This window comes from Chinchilla lanigera, unplaced genomic scaffold (genome assembly GCF_000276665.1).
Source record: "Chinchilla lanigera isolate Chin_1 unplaced genomic scaffold, ChiLan1.0 scaffold00069, whole genome shotgun sequence".
Lineage (NCBI taxonomy): Eukaryota > Metazoa > Chordata > Mammalia > Rodentia > Chinchillidae > Chinchilla > Chinchilla lanigera.
The window spans coordinates 10,776,718-10,784,716 of record NW_004955470.1 but is presented as its reverse complement, the minus strand read 5'-3'; the positions used below and the strand labels follow the sequence as shown (position 1 = coordinate 10,784,716).

Below are 7,999 nucleotides of genomic sequence, written 5' to 3'. Positions count from 1 at the left end.
GGGTACCGAGGAACTGTGGGGAGGTGGAAATCTCACAGAAACAAAAGTGAGGCCGCCAAAGATGCTCTGTTGTGTACTGATGGTAGAGGACATTCAATTAAATCCAAACAGTCTAAATCCAAAGTTATATTTAATCAGAGAGATAATTCAGAAAGCACATTCAGTACATCTGTTTCAGGGCTCAGAGACAGGCATTCTGGAAAATATATATTCTCTCTGCCCTAAAAATCTCTTTCTTTTGGTATAATTGACATGTAACCAAGTGCACACCACACACAATGTGGTAAGTGTGAGCACACCCATGCACACCCAGGAAGACTGCCTCTGGGGTAGGCTCACCAATGGCCTCAGCCCAGCCCCAGAACCGGGGAATCTGTTACCTTCACTGGGCAAGGGGACTGTGGGAGTGTAAATGAGTGTCTCAAGGTGTGAAAGTTATCTATATTATCTGGGTGAGCCCAGTGTGAGAGCAAAGTCCTCAAGTGACGGAGGAGGCAGAGATGGTTGAGAGGCAGCTACAGCCACCGAGGCAGCAGCTTAGGAAGCCAAACGGCGAGGAAGGCTTTCTCAGCTGACCCTGTGTAGCCTCCCAGCCTCACTTTGCAGGTCTGACCTCCAGAACGGTCAGGGATGATATCTGCACTGTTTTAAGCTACAAAATGTGTGATAATTCATTACAGGGAGCGATTCCAGCCACAACCAACAGTCCCTATGGTCCTCTGCACCCTCCCTCTGCACCAAGACGCTGTCGCTGAAGATGTCTGCATCCCTAGAGTTTCATAGAAATGGAATCCTCTCATGTGCACTCTTTGTATTCAGTCTCTTTCATTTGTTATTCAATTATACGCTGTTTAACAAGGGGAACAAGCTGAGAAATGTGTCCTAGGCTATTTCATCATTGTGCAGAAACATGGAGAGTGCACGTAACCAACGATGGCTACGATGTCATGGAGCAATAGAATCTTCCAGAACCACCATCATAGAAGGGGTTTGTCCTTAACCAGCATACTGACATGCAGCGTGTGAGTGTGTCAGTGTTGCTATGTGGACACACCCTGCCCGTGGATCCCCTCACCGTGGGTGGACACTGATCTGTGGCCGGAGGTTGGTTGTTTCATCACAGCTGCCATGAACACCCATGCACAACCCTGGTGCAGGTGCGTATTTTCATTCCTTTATCTAAATTAGTCAAGTGTCCCCAGAAGCCAGGTCCTAACACTGGGAACATCTGGCCAATATTCCTCGGCTCCTGGGTCTCACTCAGGTGGGACACACAGGCAGCTGCCCAGGCACAAGCAGAGCTACCACAGTGTGCCAGGCCAGGTCAGACAGAACTGGCCTCCAAGCGAGAAGGTGGGCAGGCCAAGCCGGGCTCAGGGCTCCACGCGAGGACCAGCGCTCTGCATCCACAGTGAGCATGCTTGTCGGCGTCCTGTCTCAGAAGCTGCTGTGGGTTGTGTGCTGCGGGTGCGAAGCACCAGGGTTCTCTCCAGATGGCCGATGCTCCCCTCAAGGATGCCGTTATCACAGAAGACTTCACCACAGCAGATATTTTTAAGGAAACTTATGAAACCAAACTTCTGATGTAAGTAAGGTTTCAGTCCAGTGTATATGGAGTTTAGAAAAACGTTGTCTTGAGTTCCCTTCTGTTATGGCTTGTGTCTGCATGTCCCCCCAAATCCTCATGCAGTCATGGGGCGGGCTTCTAGATTTGTGATTGATTCATGGTCCAATGTTGGAATTATGGGTGTGAGTGCTACACCTGCCCTGGGGTGGGTAGTTCGCATACAATGCAAGGGAGAGAAAGAGGCTGCTTGCCGCCGCTCCTGCCTTTTACTGCTGTTCTTTTGCTGTCTTCTGCCGTCATGAACTGTTGCCCTCTGCCATGTGCCACTCTGCCTTGGAACCAGCCAAGTATGGACTGAAACCCCCACAAACTGTAAGCTAAATAAACCTCTCCTTCTTTCATTTTGGGTGTTGGGTATTTTGTCTCAGCAATGAGAGAAATGAGAGAAAAGAGCAATGAGAGAAAAGTAACCAAGACAGCTTCCTGGAATTAGTGGGCTGCAGACCATGGCAAACAACAGTGCAGATGCCTCAGTTTATTTTTAGAATAAATGGCCTGAAGTTTTGGCGGTCTGTGGCACACAGCTGTGCACAAGGTCTGGCCTTGAGAGTTCATTGTGTTGGGTGGGGCCACTATGGTGCTGAGACCTCGTGTGTGGGCATAATGGCTATAAACACATTATACGCCAAGGTCATTGTTTCTTCAGCTACAGCTGGAAAAGCTGTTTTGATCCTCTGCCTCCCTCAGGCCCACTAGCGCCTGACAGCCTTCCTCACACCAGGGCTGGAAAGGTTGGACCCTGTATACATTTAAAACTTTTCTAAAGTGGCTTCACAGTTACCTCCCTCCCCGGTGCAAGGGAGGCTGAATGTGCCACTGCTGCCCAGCACTCGCAGAGGCCCCTGTGTGCCACTCCAGGGGGAGGTGGCAGTGTCCCTTTGGGGTTTGATTTGCACTTCCCTACAATGCGAGATGTTTCCATGTGCTTATCCCCCATTCCTCATCCTCTGTGGCAACATGTCTGTTCAGATCTTTTCTCTACTTTTTGTTTGGTTGTTTTCTTATTGTTGAGTGTTCGGGGTCTCCATTCATCTACAGTCACGCCTTGGGTGGGCCTGTGCCTGAAAGACAGCCGGCTGGCAAGCCTTGTCCTCCGGGTGACACTGCAGAGACGCGAGAAGACCTAGTGAGACTCTGGCAGCCAGATCCATTTTGCCCAAATGCTGAGGGCAGAACTTTTTGTGCCTCTCCCTGAATGCTCTTCCTCTAAGCCCACCCCCAGGTGGAGGGAACCCTCAGCCACGCAAGAGGCCACGGCTTCCAGCACACATCCCCAGGAAAATCTCAGGGACAGTGGCACTAACCCTGCAGGGCTGGGCAGGGCCCTCCGTGGGATCCCCTGTATCTTGGAGGCTGGGTGCAGCGGAGGTGCAGTTTCCCCACTGAGACCTCAAACAGGAAATTCCTGTGTACGATGGACAGTGCTGTTTTGGGGGGCCTTTACATTTGGAGGTGCTGTTAGATAACCATGGACGATCAAAGCACCAGCCCCAACAGACATGTAATCAGAATAAAATATTTGCTGTTCTGAGTCATTTTTCTTGCAACAGATGGGCATATTTATCTCAGCATACCCATCTATATTTAAATTGTAACATGTACAAGTTTAAACTAAGTGTATTTTTCTCATTTTGCAGACATTTGCCTTAAGATACTCATTTTGCACTAGTGGTCAGAGTTTCAGCACTGAAAATGGCACTACCTTTTGGGGACTGCAGCCCTCATTTTACAACATGGAAACCAGAAGCCAGCCCTCTTTCTGCTCATGCTGCAAATAAGCTGGAAAGTGAAGATACCCATCCCACTCAGTGCTCTGTGCATGGCTTCTCCACTTAGAACAGATTGCACTAAATTTGGTAAGAAAATATCATTTCCTGCTTTATATAAGAAAGCCCTTCTGCTTAGGAAGCTAAATCTACCTCCGCAGTGACTAAAATTCCAGCCTGCACAGGGCCACTCGCCATGCTGAGGGCCACCCGGCACCAGGCAGGGTGAAGACACCGGCTCCAGGGAGGTCCATTCTGACTCCCACAGCTCGGCCGCCCACTGCCTGTGAGGCTTTTTTCGGTTCCCCTGGTCCTGTCCCAGCTCCCTCATCTGCAAGATGAAGATGATAATACAGATGGACACAGGTCTTAGAGGAGGAAACACCAGTGAAGAAAGCATAGAACATGGTGGACATTCAAAGCCTGGCCGCCCAGCTCCTGACCCTGTGCCCACTCACCAGCTGCCCCCTGAGATGCAACCCACTTTCCTGTCTTCATCGTCCAGCTTCCAGACAGTCCAGGAGCGTCTGTGTGAGCCCTCAGGGGCTTCACCCCACACAGTCGGGAGGCACTAGAGTGGGTGAAGCGGAAAGCACCACGCCCGGCCAGGAGCTGCCTCCCGCATGATCACCTGGAAAGCCTTTCAAGGAAGGAGCAGGGACAGGCAGCCATGACAGGATGAGAAATCTGTGCCTGTGTGGATGGCAAAGGGTGTCAGTGCCCCAGCTGGAGCAATGGCAGTGGGCCTCAGATGATGGTGATGGTGGTAGTGACAGTGATGATGGTGGCAGTGGTGATGCTGGTAATGGTGGTGATGGTGGTGATGGTGGTGATGGTGGTGGTGATGATGATGGTGATGGTGATGATGGTGATGATGGTGGTAACGGTGATGGTTGCAGTGGTGGTCGTGGTGATGGTGATGATGGTGGTGATGGTGGTGGTGATGGTGGTGGTGATGGTGATGGTGGTGATGGTGGTGATGATGGTGATGATGGTGATGGTGGTAACAGTGATGGTTGTGGTGGTGATGATGGTGGTGATGATAATGGTGGTGGTGATGATGGTGGCAGTGGTGATGCTGGTAATGGTGGTGATGGTGGTGATGGTGGTAACGGTGATGGTTGCAGTGGTGGGGTGGTGGTGATGGTAATGGTGATGATGGTGATGATGGTGGTAATGGTGATGGTTGCAGTGGTGGGGTGGTGGTGATGGTAATGGTGATGATGGTGGTGATGGTGGTGGTGATGGTGGTAACTGATGGTGGTGGTGGTGATGGTAATGGTGATGATGGTGATGATGGTGGTAACTGTGATGGTTGCAGTGGTGGAGTGGTGGTGATGGTGATGATGGTGGTGGTGATGGTGGTGGTGATGGTGGTAACTGACGGTGGTGGTGATGATGATGGCAATGGTGATGATGTTGATGATGAGTAGCAAGAGAAGATGGGTTGTCAAGGAAACAGATGTCATATGGAATGCTCTTGTGGAAAAGCCCGCAAGAGCCTGCAGCCATCTGCAGTGTGACCTGCCCATGGCTGCCCATTCCTGTCCCCTGCCCCAGGCAGTGTGACGGCCCCCGGGAGGGCTCCTTATAAGTCCCACCACCTGTGGCAGTTGGTGCCCACAAACACAGATGGCTCTGTCCTGCAGAGGTCCACACACAACCCTCCTGCGGTGTGCTCCTGCGTGTGTAACATGTGGTGGCAGGGTGCAGTTTGTGCTCCCCTCCCCCCATGTGCACCAAGGAACCACCCCAAGGCCCAGCTCAGACCTCCCCAGCCACTCTGTTCTGCAGGAAGCTCCACGAGGTGCACACCATGGTGCCTGCCGCCCCCCGGGCCAGCACAGGCTCCGCCCTCCCCGCCATTCTCCGGGGTCCGCCTGGGCTCTGTGGCTCTGTGCTGCTCACTGTAGGACCCGCTGAGTCAGGCGGGGCTGGCCCAGCCCAGCAGGCGAGGCAGTGGTGGCTTAGAAGCTCGGAGTGGCTTGCCTGGGTCATGGGTCAGGAATCAGATTTGACTCGGCGTCCCAGGAAGACGGCCTCACCTACCTGAGGTGGCACCCAGATCAGGCTGGAGTCAGGGCCCTCCCAGCCCAGGCTGAGCCCTGTGGGTGAAGGCCCGGGAGCTGGCAACCCCTGGGGTGTGCCCAGCCGCAGTTCCTCCTCTCTGCTCAACTCCACGAGGCCACGAAGACCTCTGCGCTCCCACCCAGACCCCACATCCGTTCCCACCGTGTGGCCTGACTCGGGAATCACAGCGCACATGTGTTGGGCACGTGGTGAAGCACTGCAGACCGGCGAGCCTCGTCCTGGAGTCCCGGCCGGGCCCGAGACATCAGTAGGGCAGCCACACAGCTGAGCCCCGCTCGTGAAGCCATAGGACCCCGAGCAGGTGGGGTTGCTCCACCAGCACTTGCCCTTGGGCAGGGAAAGCCAGGCCCTGCGGGGTGTGGCAGAGCAACCTGCAGGAGTCAGAGGGAAGAGGCGGCGGGTGAGACCTCAGAGCCTTCACTGAGCCAGAGCACTGAGCCTCAGGAGTCAACCACTCCCCTGCCCCGAGGCCCTGTTGGCCAAGCCTGAACCTGGCTCCAGCCCACAGCAGTGCGGGCTCGAGCCCTCCAGCATGCACGCCTCTCACCCTAGCACCCCAGGAGCAAAGACAGAGGTCGCAAGTTCTGTACCAGCCTGGGCAACGTCGTGACTTCCTAAGACCAGCACTGGCAGGTAGCAGCACCCCTCTGGACCCGCAACTGGGCCTTCCCAGGGCCGAGGTTTAGGAAGGGAAACACAAAATCCTCCCTCTGATCCCAAGAGGGGTCCTGGACCCTCGCCTCCTGCAGCTGTTTCTTCTCAGGAAGGAGCATCCAGCTTCCTTGCAAGATTAGCCGTGGTCAACAGTCCACCTGCAGGCGATCGTCGTGTGTGTACCTGAGGTCAGCAGTCTGCGGGGTCCTCCTAAGGCTTACACTTGACAGGTGGAATCCGGCCCTCCGCAGTTCCGCATGGGGACACAAGGGGGCAGCAGAACCCGGCCCCGGGCCAGTGGGGAAGGGTTCAGTCCGGGGTTATTGGTGTTAGGGTTGTTACTGTTGTTAGGGTTGTTACTGTTAAGGTTCGGGTTACTGCGGTTAGGGTTAGTGTTACGGTATGGTTAGGCTCAGGATTTGGGGGAATTCAGCCCATGGTCAGCCAGATCCAAGTCAGAAACACCACGGTGGGCAGGCGCAATGGAGAAAAGATGCTCCGGTCTCTCTAGCCAAGAAAAGAGCAGGGGAGGGGTGCCAGAGAGAAACTGGAGAGTGGCCGGGTGGAGACCCCAACGCCACCCCTCCAGGACCCACACAGACGCCCCCAGGGTGTGCTTTACTAGTGTGCGGGCAGGTCCCAGGCCACCCAAGCTGAGGCAGGTAAGGTTAACGTCACCCTGCACAATTAAGAAACGTAACATTTGACCCTCTTAAACTGACACATCTACCCAAACCCTACAGCTCTTTCTCTGATAATGGAAGATGTCATTTTTTTCTTCTTTTCATCATTAGGAAAGCATCTCAGATAACAAATTAATTTTCCTTTAGACTATAGAAGTATTAGAACATACTTTCCATTTAAATCCATCCATATAAAATTAAGTACACAATATCCACCCAACATTAGTTCAAAATATAAACAACCAAAGCAGCAAACTAAAACTCACCTATGTTTACAAAAAATGCACTCAAAATCTGTTTTAAATCCCAGGAGAAAACAAAGGAGATGGAGAGCCTGGACCGGTGATTGAGTAGGCCAGGGTGCTCAGCAGTACGAGAATACGCTCCTTATTTATCTTTTCCCCCACGGAGCACAGCACAGAAGAGTCTTTAAGGGTTAGCTCCCTCTCAGTCTGTCAGCCTCAAAGCAGGCTCACCTCAAAGGAGGCCTGACTCCCCACCCTCATCCCCACCAATGACGTGGAGCTCAGGTCCAGCCGTGTCTTCAAGTATGATGCACTCCCAAGCACCGAGATAAATGATAAAAAGGCATGGCACACTTGGAAAGGGTTTCCGAGCTGGAGGAAGCCTTCTGCAGATGGCCACGAGGCAGTGGAGTGGCGCTGACAGCCGGAAGCCAGCTCTCCAAGTGGCTCTGTAACCACCCAATGGCTCGTGTGTATCTCCACTAAAACCTGTGAGGAGAAAGCTGCATGCCTGGCACTCACAATAGCGACACCAGGCTGGCACATACGGCTCTTCTCAACGCCACAGCTTTGCTTCTCTGTGCCTTAGAAATAGGTTTGCCCTCCGGGACCCAAGATCTTCATCTTTATTTAAGATCAATCATCTTCCATCCATTTGTTACATCCACATTTTAAACGATGGGTGGGGAATGTGGTGAACAGTGCTGTGGTGAAAATGGTGCGGTAGTGAATATGCTGTGGTGACCAGAGCTGTGGTGAATGGTGCTGTGGCAAACAGTGCTGTGGTGAGTAGTGCTATGGTCAGTGGGTGATGTGGAGGATACAGCATTGAGGTGAATATGCTGTGTGGTGAACAGCACTGTGGTGAATGCAGCGCTGTGGTGAACAGTGCTGTGGTGAATGTGGCGCTGTGGTGAACAGTGCTGTGGTGAA

At 53.0% G+C, this 7,999-nt stretch overlaps 1 long non-coding RNA gene across 2 annotated transcripts in view; it reads left to right on the top strand.

Annotated features, from left to right (window-relative positions):
- The first annotated feature begins 1,027 nt into the window (after window positions 1-1,027).
- Window positions 1,028-7,999, top strand: part of LOC102005132 — a 13,270-nt gene continuing 6,298 nt past the window's right edge. The window contains exons 1-2 of one of the 2 annotated variants that reach the window (XR_263499.1): window positions 1,028-1,157; window positions 3,265-3,483. This is a non-coding gene — a long non-coding RNA (uncharacterized LOC102005132). Of the gene's footprint in view, window positions 1,158-1,211; window positions 1,586-3,264; window positions 3,484-7,999 lie in introns of those variants that run through there. The other variant, XR_263500.2, reaches the window with a different exon arrangement.